The sequence below is a fragment of the Mus caroli genome, chromosome 9 (genome assembly GCF_900094665.2).
Source record: "Mus caroli chromosome 9, CAROLI_EIJ_v1.1, whole genome shotgun sequence".
NCBI lineage: Eukaryota > Metazoa > Chordata > Mammalia > Rodentia > Muridae > Mus > Mus caroli.
The window spans coordinates 74094077-74110421 of NC_034578.1; the positions used below are offsets into that span (position 1 = coordinate 74094077).

The window sequence follows — 16345 nt, forward strand, 5'->3', positions numbered from 1 at the left end:
CTCCTCCTCCTCCTCCTCCTCCTCCTCCTTCTTCTTCTTCTTCTTCTTCTTCTTCTTCTTCTTCTTCTTCTTCTTCTTCTTCTTCTTCAAGATACTTTCACCACACAATCTGGCTTGATGCCATAGCAATCCTCACTCACCCTCCCAAATGTTGGCATTATAAGCCTAAATTTCCACTCATAGCCATATACACTCTTTGTGTCACCTCTATTGCTCCAATGTTAAGGTTTTTGAAACCATTTCCCAGTGATATTCCTTTCTGTCAGAGGCAAATCAAGGTGACAGAAACCACTGGACACCTCCACTTTCAACAGGATCCTGCTTTGAGCAAACAATGGGACAGTGACTACCTCCCAATTCTTCAAAACAAGTTCAAAGGGGTCTGTAACTGAATCAGCCCTGGGGATCCTCTGAGTCTGGCTGCTGAGAAGACTCCCAGGGTCTCTCTGCTGGCACTTCATCAGGCCCACTCATTTTCAGCAGGTTTATGGAATTGAGCTTGCTTTTATTTAAAGTTCTAACCCTTAAACCCCAGCCCAGCTACAAATCCTTTGCTTATCTTGGCATCCAGAGTCCTCCTCAGCACCACTGCTTAAACAGAATGGAGCCAGTCCGCCTTCTAAGTAACAACCTGAGAAGCAGCTGAAAGCATCCACTGTCACGTGGTCTTCTGGTCTTACTGACACTAAGGTTTACTTAGGATTGGGTCCACTGTACTGCTCAAACTTCCAATCCAGGTAATCTAAGCTGGACACATCAGACTCTTAAATATACCTAGGAAGTGGGATATGGTATTCGTATGACTCTCCACAGTTTTGTAAGAGCACATTCTTACTATTCTAATTTCCTAATGCCCACAAGGAGAATCACCCTGAAATTTTAAAACTTCTTCCTAATTCCCTAAAAGCGTTTCACTGAGATTAGAAAAGCAGCTGGGTCACCATGTGATACCTACATTTACACTCCATTCCTTCTTCCCAGCATAGGCGATCTAACTTAAAGTCAAGTTCACAGTCACTTCAAATTTCAAAACCTATGTCATAATTCCCCAGTCAACCAAGAGAATGGTAACTAACTGATCAGAAATAACTATTGTACTGGCTAGTTTTGTGTCAACTTGACACAGCTGGAGTTATCACAGAGAAAGGAGCTTCAGTTGAGGAAATGTCTTCATGAGATCCAACTGTAAGACATTTTCTCAATTAGTGGTCAAGGGGGAAAGGCCCCTTGTGGGTGGGACTATCTCTGGGATGGTAGTCTTGGTTCTATAAGAAAAAAGGCTAAGCAAGCCAGGGGAAGCAAGCCAGTAAGTAACATCCCTCCATGACTTCTGCATCAGCTCCTGCTTCCTGACCGGTTTGAGTTCCAGTCCTGACTTCCTTGGTGATAAACAGCAGTATGGAAGTGTAAGCTGAATAAACCCTTTCCTCCCCAACTTGCTTCTTGGTCATGATGTTTGTGCAGGAATAGAAACCCTGACTAAGACAACTATTAAATCCTAAATTACTTCCACTTGGCCTAAGGATGATCTTTGAGTACAATAGATTTGCTCTTCCATTTTGTTCAAGGCAGTTGAAGTCTGCTGGCATCTAGTAAAATTAATGAGTTTAATAATAACAGTTCATTGACTACTCATGTGCTAAGCTATGTATATGTGTTCTTTCAATTAATAATTTTGATTTTTATTTTGTTTTGTTTTTAGGGACTCATTTCACTTTGTAGCCAAGGCTTTCTTTCCAGTTCTAAGCCTCCTCTGTCTCTCAAGTGCTAGGATTACAAGTGTGACACTCTAGGTAAGTAATTCAAAGGACTGTACATTCTTTTATGTAGGGGATTTTATACCATTAAACATATGGTGTGAAATAAGAAAGTTGTTTATTAGAAATGAAGCATTTGTAGGACAGAAAAAAAAAACTAAAAATTGCATGAAATGAAAGATGGCCATGGAGATGGAGCTATGTTGGTTATATCTTACCCCATAAGAGGAAAAACAATATGAACTAACCAGTACCCCCAGAGCTCATGTCTCTAGCTGCATATGTAGCAGAGGATGGCCTAGTAGGCCATCAATAGGATGAGAAGCCCTTGGTCTTGGGAAGATTCTATGCCCCAGTACAGGGGAATGCCAGGACCCAGGAAGTGGGAGTGGGTGGGTTGGGAAACATAGCAGGAGTGCAGAGGGTATAGGGGACTTTCAGGATAGCATTTGAAATATAAATGAAGAAAATATCTAATAAAAAAACAAAAACAAAAACAAGTGCACCACACAAGACTCATCATTTAGAGATCAAATGTCTAACCCCTGCTTCACAGATAAACTAAAGAACCAAGACACAGAATCATTTATTTAAGGGCCAGAAGTAGCAATAGAGAGTAATGACCAGTTTCCAAAGATGGGGCAGTTGAAGAAAATGAGAGGAAGCATCCATAAGGAGCCCTCTGGGTAATGTAAGCAAAAGGCACGCGGGGGGGCGGCGGGGAACATGATGAGCTATTCCAACTTGAACTGAGCCACTGTAAATGATATGCAAAATATTGATGGCCATCTGAAGATCTTTAGGAAGTCCATTAGAGATGGAGATAGCAAGGATATAGGTGGAAAAGGAGGGTGGAAGTGATGGAAGGAAATAAGGAATTTTAATTGAAAATGATGTCTAGGGAAAGACAATGGGATCAAGGTTGAGGCAATCCTCTTCTCCCTCCCCTTCCCCTCCCTCTCCCCCTCTTCTCCTCCCTTTCCTCCCTCTCCCTCCCTCTCCCTCTTCCTCTCTCTCTTTCCCTCTTCCTCTCTCTTTCCCTCTTCCTCTCTCTCTTTCTCGTCCTCTCCTTCTCCTCCCTCTCTCATACTTTCCAGGAATCACAGAAGCAGCAATCAGATGTGCTGACCAGGACAAGTGAGCTGTGAAATATTAGGAGGAAAAATTGTAAATTGTCAAACCTCTGTTCAATGTAGAGATTTGGTAAATCATGGGGAACAGAGATGTTGAGAGACAGGGGCAATGAAACACAGTAGAAAAGATCTGCCAGAATCAGGAATTGTTTTAGAAATACACTAAAGTAAGTTTTACATAATTGCAAGACCCATGTGGAAGGATAGAGGGAACCCCAAGCCTATATGTGGCTATAATATTCTGAAAAACAAACTACTACTTGGCCTCAAATAAACAATGTAACTGAAAGGCTGCTGTCCTCATCTCAGCATTATTCAACATAGGGCAGAAATGGAAATGGAATGTGCAGGTGAATTGGACAAAGCATCTTTCCATCTTAGGTGGAAATGTCAGTCTTGTGTGCTATATAGCGGCTGAATTAGACCCTTGTACACAAATAGCTGCAGTATTTCAATAGCACATTCATTTGCTTTTCACTGCACTGGATCACAGCTGCCAGCAACCCAGCATAAAACCTTGCTAAGTGTTGACTCACCTGGGGGCTTTCTCACCCAGGCTGCTGTTTCTCCAGAGGCCACAGGACCTTCCATGAAAAGACAAAAAGATGAATTCTTCCCAGGCCAGATGGAGTACTGAGACTCCCAACATCTCAATGGCAGACACTTTGCAAAACATAGTAAGTCTGCCCGCAAGAAGTGGATTCCAACCCTGTGACATTTATGGAATCGCTCCTGTCTGAAGGTGGAGTAGGTTTTTCTTGACTGCCAGAAACTCTGAGGAGGAGGAAGTGTGGCAGGAAGTTTTAACATACTGAGATCATCAGTGTAAGACAGACTGTTCAGAATTTCCTTCCTTAAGAATGCTTTTCCACATTCATCTACTGTACCTCATACACCTTCACACCATGTATCCACAGAAACCTGTACCTTCTTCTGTCTCTACACTTAACAACTCGAGGTCGAGTGTGGCATGCATAAAAATACATCTAGAAAGTAGTGAAAATCTACTGAAGCAAGGAGGACAGCGTACTGTCTGCTTCCTTAGTATAAGGCAGTTGGGTGAGGCCTCAAGTCCCTGGGAGTCCTAAATTGTATGCCAGTCATCCTCATGTTGTCTGTGCCCCAGCAGACAACTCACTCAGCACAGAGAACAAATTGATATGGAAAAATAAATAAAATAGATTTTAAAATGAATTACACTGTCGGAAAAAATATTTACAAAAGTAAGAAATTCCAAATTTGTGACGAGTTAGGACTTGTTTCAGTGCCTTGACTGTCTCCCAGGAGACATCACACATGGAGCGCTGCAGGGAGAACAACACGTGGGCTCTATTTGATTCTCACGATTTTTTTTTTTGTAAGAAGCCTTCGCTTGTCGGTGTTTGACTCCACAGATTCCATACAGCATCTTATTTCTGGTTCTCTTGAACTGTGCAAAGGTCTACACATGAGGTTTTTATCTTCTAGATCTGCAAACCAGCCTCCCCTTAGAAATTAGAAGCAGCTGAAGTATCCCTACGCAACGTAGTCTGGTCAACCCTATAATGAGGGGGTGAAAGTTCAGGGGCTTTCTGTGGTCAGATTCTAATCTAATTGTTTCTCTTGTATTGGAAATCTGCCTGGTCAACTAAAGCATATAGGGCTTTGGCCTCTGATTTCAAACATTTCATGGTGCAGAGCACATTCTATAAATGTTTCATATGTACACAGGAAGAAGCAAGAAGGCCATGAGACTCTCCATTTCTAGCAGCTGCTGCTGCTGCAATTCAATTAGGGAGGCCATGAACAACATCCTCCTATGAAAAGAGGAGGAAAGTGTGCTTCAGACGGTGCCCAGTCACGCCTCCAGTTGACTGCACTCAAAATCAACTGTGCCTAATCCATTAACTTACATGGCGGTTGTGTAATAAAATTATTTACTATGGATCTTTTTAATTTTATGCCTATTAATGTGCCAGGCATGTTGCTAATTGTCATTAACATAATAGTGAATAGTATACTGATCTAGGAGATTACAGTTGAGTGTGAGAGATAAATATGATTTATGTTCTCATTGATATTTAATGATCGTATTATAATATTAATAAAATAACTATAGAATATCATATATTCATTACATTGCATTATCATAGTATATTATGCTAATAATTAATTATATTATATTATATGTAATATAATTATATAACATATGATATATAATTATGGTTATATAATTATGATAATAAATAAAATAAGTAGACTGGGGAGGTACATAACTTTAATCCCAGCACTCAAGAGGCAGTGGCAGATGGATCCCTGTGAATTCAAGACCAGTCTAGTCTACAGAGCTAGTTTCAGGACAGCCAGGCTACATAGAGAAATCCTCTCTCAAAAAATATAAAACAAAACAAATTTGAAAAACTATATAATTATGACTAATATAATAACAATGCAAACACACAATGATGTATTAGGAGATAATGCTCTTGAGTGTTGTGAGGGCTTATTATTAATAGACCTGAAACCAGTCAAGAAGGATATCAGGGAAACATCCCAAGGAACCAAGGTACCTCCTGAAAGTAAGAAATAGGAAATATGCATGTAGATCCACTCACAAAAAAGAAATGCTAATTAGGATGACTGGAATGTAGGGAGGAAATTCAGAGGGAATGGCTAAGGTGAGTGACTGAGAACATGTCATGGAATTTCTGTGGACCTATTTGCAAGCATCGACTCCACTTCAAAGTCAATGAGTAAGCTCTTCAATTTTCTAAATGAATGAGCACTGTAAAATGAGAGTTTGTTTCATTTCCCCCCAAAGACTACAGGCAGCTGGATGATAGGCCTTGCCATATCCTAGGAATTGAACATCTAAAAAACTATGACTCATAATCCCAGGCCTGGGGGCAACACAACAACACATCAGTGCTCCGGGTTTGTCTTTGTGAAAATCAGTAGACCATATGTCTACAATGAAAGACTGGCCTCCACGTGCCACAGGGAAATGCCACTACTTCCAAAGGAGAACAGGCTATATGCCCTAATCCTTCAATTCACTTAAGCTAAATTTAAAAAGGGAAGATAGAAAACTTAGATGCTACATAAGGCATAAAAGACCACAGAAGGTAGAAAAGTAGTTTCTTAGAAGATAGCTTAACTATTTCTTGTATTTCAAAGAAGGCATTTTGGTGGTGTCCAAAAGCTTACAAATTTGTCTACACACCAATGCCCTATACGACCTCTCCGTGCCTCAGTTTCCCGATTCTTAAAATCTACCCCACGCTGGGTATAGCTCAGCAATAGAACATTTGCTTACTGGTTGTGAGGTTCTGGGTTTGCTATCCTTCACTACTAAAATAATAACAAATAATATAATTAATTAGTCAATTAAAATATTGACTCCAATGGAATAGGATTAGAAAGGAAGAGAGTTGGTTTGAGAAAATGTAGTGGGGCATATCATGTGCATTTATGGAAATGTCACGATGAAACTTATTACTTTGTAAGATTAATACATGACAATTTTTTAAAAGCTAAGCCTATGTAAATGCTCTCAAGTCTCTTTTGCAGTTGGCCAGTTTATTGGCTCCATGATTCTTTAGAAAATACTGTTGATTGAGAAATGACACAATCTCCAAATGAAAGTTCTTTCCTTTTGAAGTTTTCTGTTTTGGGCCACAGCAGAGCTCCAAGTTCCAGCCTTCAAACAGGGAACAAATCTCCCTGTGAACATGATCTGAGGTCCTTAATACCAGTTCTTAGTTCTTCCACGGTCTCCTTGGTTAGGTGTTTTATAAACACTAAGTTTTACAGAGCTCTGCTGTGTGCTCACTGGGTGTCATGAGCTCAGCTGACGACATGTGGACTTGGGGCTGATGTCCATTGTTTTCTGTGGCCACAGAGCTCTCCCTGAGGAATGCTGGTAACCACCTTCCAATCTCAGGTCTTGAGATACAGAAAGAAAACAAAAATGGTTTCTGCTCCGGTCTTGGTGACAGAAAGTTCCCCACATATATTTGTTTTACTCTTAGCCTTTCCTATTCCATGTTATGAAGTAAAACACAGCACATTCCCATTCTCTCCAGTCAGTGCTCTATGTTCTACGTCTCCATGTTCTAAAGGACAGCTTATGAAGTAATGGAATGCTTCTGTCCATGCTATGTTCAGTCTGTTTACAAATAAATTCCATTTCCTTTTGTTTATTCACATTTTACCTGGAGCTGATCCCTTCTCAAGCAGAAAACCACTCCCTCAGGGACAGTACTGCACTGTTCACTTTATCTTGGTGCAGACTTCCCTGGCAATAATAATAATAATAATAAAAAGGAGCAAAACACATCTATATACCAATACCATTCTAGGGTTAAAAATGGATTTTGGAAATTGAGATTGAAATTAACAAGGAGTATTTTTGCTGTTCTTCTCTTTCCTTTAGGAACATAGTTGCTTAGAATTACACATAAAATAAAATATCATTTTCAGTCCTTTTTTTATATCCCAATACTCTACTGCTACCACAAACCAAATATCTATTTTTTTTACAAAGGAAATATTGGCAAATTGTTTTGTCTCTATTCTTTATCTTCTGTGCCATACAAGAATTGCTCTTTTATTTGTATGCCACATAATAGAAAGTAAATGGATCTATAATAAAGTCTCAATTACAGAAATAGTTTCCAGTTCCAATTGCTCTTCCTCACTCTCCATCTAGATCGTTTTCACTGACCGCAAGTTCCTTACCAACAGTAGGAAACCAGTCCCAGAACCTGCCGCTTTGTCAAGTGTCCCAAGTACTTGTACAGCTATTTAGACTGAGTAATAATTAGGAAATGGCTCAGGCCATCTCCCATCCTCCTCCATGGACCCATAGTGGGCTTTGTTGCTCCTCCTCCACAGCAGGACATCTTCTAGGAGCTCCTCTTCAGCAGCAGTACTGAGGATGGATAGGCACTGCTGATGAGGGACAGTGTATATGAATGGGTAGTAGAATGGTAAACTAAAATAATTTGAATACCAATAACGGAAGGGCTACCCTAAATAAGGTGCCTACCCACCCTTTGTGGGCATTGAACTCCTACTCTTCTAGCCATATACCTCTATGCATGGCTTCAATATATATTTCAAAATTACATAAGCTATAGCCAACATTTTACTATGTTGCTTTATTTTGCCTTAGAACTGTTTGGACACCAGGTATCCCTTGCCCCTATAAGCTATTACGAAGCTGAATTCTGTCACCAGACACTGTAATTAGGTTTTTGATCATGTCTGTTCCTAAAAAATTTGAAAGTCTCTGAGATTGCCCGTTTGAAAAACGTGTCTTCTTTTACTTCTGTGTTCTCTCTAGAAGCACAAACAACCAGGAAAGCTTTTATTCAAATTCATACCCCTAGATAAGTAGATTATTTACTGATTATAAGTATCTTGTAGGAAAATTCCACATTACCATTGGCTTTCAGCAATCTCAATGCATAAGATCTAGAAAATTAAAATAGCAATATTTAATATTGTAAGCTGCGAACATTAGCTCAACTTGTTGTGTTTGCCAAGCATGTCCCAAGAGAGACCATGGGACTCACCACCAGCACCACTTAAATCAGGCCTGGTGGTTCCTTGCCAAAAATCCCATACTCAAGAAGCAAAGGGAAAAAAATTAAGAAAAATTTAAAAAATAAGTAAAAAACAAACAAAAAGTCAGAAATCCATTTTACTATACAACATTTGTCTAAGGTATCAGATAGAATTTTAGCACCTGTTAAATGTGGACAATACAAGGCAGAAAGACCACAGAATATTTGCCAAGAAAACAAAGACAAAAACAAATAAACCTCCTTTAAAACTTTTTCATATTTCTCTTAAACAGGAAAGAAAATGCAGGATGATAGTAAAAGAAACATAGGAAGCAAGGGCACAGAGAGTTGAAGGTCTCATCAAGGTCTCACTGAATTGAGCAAATACTCACTGGGGAGTGTGTTCCCACCTCCCTAAATTGCTGCCACCAACAAGAACAGACTAAAGTGACAGAGGAGGGTGCCTGCTTCATGTGTGGACAAGTTTCTTTTGATGTCCTAGGTCCCTGTACTTATGTGTCAATCTAAAGCTTGCATTTATCTGAGAGCACAATTGAGTTTTCTCCCTGCCCCACCCTACCACCCAATTAGGATTCTCTCACTTGCTTAAAGGACACATTTGTAAAGAGCACTTATTCAATAATCCAGCAAAACACTGTGCCCTATCCTGGGCTCTTTTACTCAAGAACCTGACCCCAGTTGCCTTGAAAATTATGGCCAAGTACATGCTGTGAAGTGCAAGCTCTTTTTTCCCTTAGTGTCTCCATTGGAATGAGGTACAACTGGTGTCTCCAATTTGATGTGTTTTTGTTTACTACCAAAGGAGAAAGATAAGCACCAATCCAGATACAAAACCTTTGATCTACAAGAGAGACCTCCCTGCAAGATGTACTTGGGCAATAATGACACAAAACTTTTGGAAGGAACCAACCAATATTTGATGAGACTTAAGATCTATTCTCTACGATAGAAACCATCCTTCACACTGCTCAGGTGATCAATAACCGGAGACTAGATAGGCCACAGGCCTAGAGGAAAACCAACTATTAATACTCTGCTAAATGAACACAGTGGTTAAATAACTCCTAATGACCTTCTGCTATATCAGTGTCTTACTCAGCCATCATTAGAGAAGCTTTCTCCTGAAGTATATGAGAATAAATACAGAAACCCACAACTTTTCTGAACAATGCTCAGAGAGTGAGACCTTAGAATACTCAGTCCTAAAAGAGAGATCTTCAAAAAATACATCCCCTCAGGCTTTAGGGAACTTGCCAAAAGAGGAGAGAAGACACCAAGGAACAAGACCTTCCAAACTGAAGAGCTAATGGACGTATTAACTCACAGACACTACGGCAACATGAATAGAGCCTGTCCAAGTTAGAGCTAGATATGGTTCCAGCACTGAGAAAGGGAGTAGACATAAGCCCCCATCCCTAAGTCAGAAGCTATCTCCAAATGATAACTCACAAATAAAAAATTAGTTTTTTTCTAATGGAGTTTCACTAAATCTATAAATACTTTTAAGGCCAAGCTCGGTGCTCAAGAGTAATGGCCATCACAAAGCAAATTCAACGGTATTTGTGATAGCTCTTTGTCAGAGCTATTTCCGTCTTACAAATCCATTTCATATACATTGTATCTTATAGTGAGGCTTTCACAGACCTGCCAGTGATATAAATAATGAAACAGAAACTTATTAATACTTTATATTAATATAAAATTATTAACTACAATATAAAATATTGATATTTTAAAGCTTAGGCCTTAGCTTGGCAGTCTTCTGACTACTCTAACCTGACTCGTTCTGGCCTATGTCCCACCCTGTGGCCAGGTCTACCTCTCTGCTCTAATCTGGTCCATCTGACCATCCCAGAGTTGCTGGTAAATCTCCCACCGCTGGTCTCTTCTCCTAGAGTCCCTCTCTGTGCCCAGAAGTTCTACCTTCTGCTTCTTGGCCAGCTATTGGCTGTCAGCTCTTTATTAAAGCTAATCAGATACAATTCTACATTGCCTTAGGCAGGTGAGAAAGGAACACATATTTACAAAATATGAGACTGGTGATGAGCTCTTAGCTCTCTGCCAGTACAGTATTAATGCTTAAATAGCCACACCTCCATAGAGTGTAGGCCAACAGTTTTTGGTCCTGCATTAGTGGATCTCTTTGTGTGTGAACATGTGTGTATCTCTATTTATATGTATTTCTTGGGCTTTTTTTTTTTTGGCTCTTTTTTTTCTGGGTTTTTTTTTTTTTGCTGTTGTTATGTCTCACTCTTGTTTGTTTGTTTTAGTTTTATCTTGTTTTATTAGGTTTTTAGATGCTTATTGTATTCTAATGAAAGAGAGAAAGAAAAAGTGAGGATTTGGGTGGTTGGGGAGGAAGAGGGGATCAGGGAGTAGTTGGGGAAAAGAAACTGTAATCAGAACACATTGTATAAAAACATTATTTTCAATAAAAACCAACAAAGGAAAAAGCAAAAAGAAAATATGTCACAATGAAATATTTCAGTTAGATACTACATGTCTAACACCACACAACAAATGAGCTCAGGGACAGATGTTTTTGTCACTAAGATTAAGCCAAAAAGAGAACTAGGATTAAAAGAATGAATTGTTCTTAGCTTCCCAGAAGAAAAACATAAGTCAACCGGTCTGTAATTAAATTTAAAACATTTCAGGATGACAACAAGCACTTAGAGACACTCCCATTCCATACGGCGAACCGTCACAGAGGCTCCCAGGGTGGTGAACTACTCAGTCTGCCGCTGAAGAACAGAACTAAAGAGCTTTGATACTTCAATCGCACAAGTGCATCTGTTAAAATACCTGCTCATTGACATTCATTTTTCATGCTAAAAGTCCAATTACTCTGATTTAGCCAGTTGAACAGAACGTTCTTAATGAACATATTGAAAGAGTCCATCCATTCTGAAAACAATTTAGGATCCGAAAACACTGCCTCTGCTCCGCATTCCTGAAAAGTCTCTGAACATTAAAAACCCATTTTGAGTTTGATAAAATATCCCATTCCACCCACCACAAAGATTTTTCTCTTCTGATGCAACCTAATAGTTATCCAATTCACATTGCCTCCAAAAATTGTCAGAAAAGTTTTCAAATTGAGAGCAAGGCCATTTATCTCTATGTTGATCAAAAATAAATTACCCTGGTTTATTCTCTCAGACAGGTTTCTACTTGTGTATACAGTCAGAGAGTAGCAAGCATGATTAATGAGGTAGTTACAGGCAGTTTTGCCTCCAAGTTTCAAAATAACCTTTTTTAGTAAAGTGACTGCCAAAGTATTATTTTTGGTTTGTTTTTATTTCTCCTCTTCCTCCTCCTCCTCCTCCTCTTCCTCTTCCTCCTCTCCCTCCTCCTCCTCCTCCCATCTTGCTGTCTAAATTGTTCTTAAAGCCCTGAGGCTTAAGCAACTCTCCCACCTCTTCCTTCCCTGACTTGCTGGGCTGTGTTTAGTGTTCATTTTTTGCCAGAATAGTAAATACTTTTATCCACTAACCTTTAGTGCTATGGCTGACCAACGAATGTTGAGGTCTGGAGACAGATTATAGGAAGCATTGATAATAAATGCAGACTCTGTCCGGAGTTCATGCTATGATTCTGAGTTGCTGTCTCCCCTCCTCCTGCTCTCTCACACCCAACAAGGGCCAGACTGTTGCTTCTTTCCCACCTCACATTCCGGGGTCGCATCCTTCCTTAGTCAAGCCCAACTCAGCAGTGGGACCTCATAGATGCCACAACATCTACATGGTGACTGTGCTTTATGTTGTTGTTTTCATTTGTGTGTGTGTGTGTGTGTGTGTGTGTATTACTTTGGGCTATCTTTAGCTCTAAACGAGCTATTTCTTGTCCACCTCTTAGAACATTCTGCTAAACAAATATAAAGCTTGGGTGTATTAACTTAACAAAAGTCTCTTCTCTGCCACTCAAAGGGCTAAGAATTTGATTAGTAGCTTCTGAAGCTCAGAGCTGAGATCTCTGCCTGCTTCTCTGGTGTTTCCAAAACTGTGTTTTCAACAGGGATGTGATTTATGACATTCTTTGTTCTGTTTCTATATAAGTCTCCTGAAACAGCTTCCATGGAATTTGGGTTAACATAAGTTTGTGATTCCAGGCCATGATCTCTCATATTTGGCCTCAGAATAAACCATCTTTATTTCCTCTGTGGTAAGAATAGTGTGTGTGTGTGTGTGTGTGTGTGTGTGTGTGTGTGTGTGTGTGTGTGTGTGTGTGTGTGTGTGTGTGTGTGTGTGTGTGTGTGTGTGTGTGTGTGTATCAAGAAATCACTAAGGCAACTAGTGAATATGTACAGACAGAACATAAAACTCAAGTACTCAGGGATGGCTTCTGAGGGCAGAAAGGAGAGTGAGCAGATGACAAGGCACACATGTGAATAAATGGGAGTCTTAGAAAGGAAATCTGCTTCAATAAAGGAAAAGTCATTTGAGATGAAGCCTGACTTCCCAGTTACACCAATGGGCCATTTCTTTCATTCTAGTACCAAAGTTATATTAATAAAGCTATGTATAGAAAAGTGAAATAAATTCAATACTAAAGTTGGAATGTGCAAGTAAAAATTTCACTTGATTCTGCTAAGAGTGGAAAGATTTTATTTCCCTACCCCCAAGGGTGTTGGATTTATTTTTTTTCAAATATAGCTATAAGATAACTTAATGATTCACCAAAAGAAAATCTGCAACAGATACCTTATCAATAGGTATTGTGCATTACCCTAAGAATTGTCATTACTAATCGAATTAGAACACTTGATAATGAAAGGGGACATTGAATTAATTAATATTTTAATTCTCAAAATACATATTTACTGATTAAAATTGTTTCTTACAGAACAGATCAAATATTTCTTTGCAAAAAAAAAAACACTTTCTAAAAATAAAACTGCCTCAAAATAAATAAATAAATGCACACAGTCATTTATGGTTTTTAAAGTCCAAACTAATTAGGACACCAAGTTATCTACACAGAAACATGCGTTTTCCTAGCTGTTTGAGAGAAGCTAAAGTCTTGATCTAACTCCCACCAGCACTGGTGGCAGCCTGGGGGTGGGGGGCTACAAAGGGGTAAAGGCAGGTATAACCCCAGATCTGAGGGCTTCTGAACAGGGAGAAGAGGGCTGCCTGGACCGGTCCTGAAGTAAAAGCTTCCTTATTCTGTTTTTGTTTCTTTCTTTGGGTTTCGTTGTTGTTCATTTGTTAATTTCTTTCCAAACANGGTACTCCAGAGGCAATCACTGAGATATTTAAATTTAAAGTGGTAGGAATGCTAGAGGAAGCTCGTGCATTACAATGTTCACGCAGTAGAACACAACTGTAGTTGGTTCAAGGAGAAGATATGCATGCAAAGAAATCTCTTCATGTCTTTGGTGGGGATATGAACAGATTCAAGATGAAGTAAAATTGAGTATGGTTGCAAGCAATGGTGATGTATTTTTGGAAAATGACTGCAATAAAATGGTTGCCGAGCCATTAACAAAGCATGAAAGTAAGAGACTGTTTTGCACACAAAAAGAGAAGATAATTTTAAGGCTGCCTGTGGATCCTTTTGGCTTCAAAACTGTTGATCCTATTCTTGCTTGTAAGCTACTCAAGTTTCCACAGGAATAGCAACTTCTTGCTTAGGAAATCCTGACCATCATCCTTCAGGCAGATCAGGAGCCTCACTCAGACTGAGTCTGGATCTCCTTCTTCTGGTTTATTGTTATTGGCAGAGTAGGGACTGAGAGAAACATGGATAAGTTATAACTTTCTACCCACACCGACTTAGCTGCACAAAATAAAAGAAAGAAAATTGGAATGCGAACAAAAAAAAAAAAAGAGTATGGGCATCTGAGTGATGGGCTTGGGGTGCTTAAGTAGGCAAAAGAGTTAGAACTTCAGGCTGGCCAAAGAAGATGAATAAATAGACCTGAGATTATGAGAGTAGAAAACAGGAGGATAAGAAAGAAGAAGGATAGAGAACGAGACATTATACAGAAAAAGAGATTACAGAGTTTACATAAAGCAAGAGAAGATCAGATGGTCGCACCATCACTTCTCTGTCTACTTATATTCCAAAACTGAGGCTTCCCAACAGTGGGTAACCAGATGCCACCTTTAAAAAAAAAAAAACAGTTCTCTTCAGTTTACTAAGATTATTCTAAATATATAAGCAAACTTTAAGTTGATTCAGATTTAGTATTTTTTAACGATTATTTATTTTATGTATATGAGTACACAGTTGCTCTCTTCAGACACACCAGAAAAGGGTATCAGACACCATTTCAGATGGTTGTGAGTCACCATGTGGTTGCTGGGAATTGAACTCAGGACCTCTGGAAGAGCAGCCAGTGCTCTTAACCGTTGAGCCATCTCTCTAGCCCAGATTTAGTGTTTTTAAAACAGAAACAATTGTGATTATCCTAGGATCTGGGGTTCAGTTAGGAAAATGGATTATTAACACACATTTTCTACAATGCCTATATACAATGCAAAACACACATTATGTTTCTACAACGTGGTTAACACCATGTCAAGTGTGTCACGTTGTACCTGAACAGGAAAAGTTTAATAAAGAACCGTGTCAATCTATAACAGCACAGGAGGTGCTTGTACAGACACGGATTGTAGAAATTGAAAAGGGAAACAATTGTTTTGAGGGTACATAGAGAAACTTTGCTGAAAAGGAGACATAATTTGACTGATTGATAAAATACAAATGTTCACAACCATAGGAGAAAACCAAGATAATTTTATCTGAAAGAATCCATGTAGAACTAGAATAGTACAGGGTGCTGATGGCATGCCTGGGGGACAATAGGCCCATCATTTCAAATAAAGTCAAGCGGCCATGCAGAGCAGCTGCTGCACAGCCAAGGAAGACCCCATTCAACCTAGGAAACTACAAGCTACTACCAGAACAAAGCAAAGGAAAAATGGATTGTAATAGATGAATCCAGCTTTCAGTCTGGAGACTTTCAATACTATGTTAATGACCAAAGTAAGGAAACCAGTACAAGACAGTTTTCAGTAAAATGAATGTGGAATGACAACTTGATTTTCTCAGCTATATTTCTATTGTGGTAATAAATAAATGGATAAGTAAATAAATAAATACCATGACCACAGCGTCTTATGGGATGAAGGGTTTATTTGAGTTTATGGTTCCTGAGGGATTAGAGTCCATCACCCTGATAGTATCAAACAGTGATTTTAAACAGGAATGATGCTGCAAACTGAGAGTTCATATCGTGAACCACATTCAGGAAGAGAACATCCTGGATGAGTCTTTGAATTCCTGAAGCTCACTGCAGCAACAATTCTTACAACAAGGCCACACCTCCTAAGCCAAATAGGGCTACCAACTAGGACCAAGCATTCAAGCAGCTGAACCTACAGGGGCCATGCTCATTTAAGCTACCACACCAGTGGAGGTGATGAGCAAGCAGGTGCAAGTAAGAGATGGAATAACAACGGAGAAGTAAGAATTGGACATGTAGATTTTGTACTCACCAAACAGTATGATAATCACTGAAATCTGTGAGCAGCCAGATATCTGAAGTGTATCAACTACAAAGTTAGCCAGTTGTCATGGCACATCATGCCTATAGATGATAATTCCAGCTATATACAAAGCAGAAACTAGGAAGATGGACAGTTCATGCCTAGAACTTAGCAAGACAGTCTCTCAAAACAAAGTAAAATTTTGGCTTAGGCTGTAGCAAAGTGGTAGAAAAACTTCCTAGTATACACAAAACCATTGGTTCAATCCAGAGTCAAGGAAAAAATAAGGAAAAAGCAACAAGTACACAAGAAATGTTCAACAAAGAGGAGAAGCAATCACTACAGAGGAATAATGGAGACTGAGGCCTGAGGACATTCTGCTAATAATA

At 39.3% G+C, this 16345-nt stretch overlaps 1 protein-coding gene across 50 annotated transcripts in view; it reads right to left on the reverse strand.

Annotated features, from left to right (window-relative positions):
- Mlip (muscular LMNA interacting protein) overlaps window positions 1–16345 on the reverse strand; it is a 241799-nt gene that overhangs the window by 12163 nt on the left and 213291 nt on the right. The window lies entirely within an intron of this gene.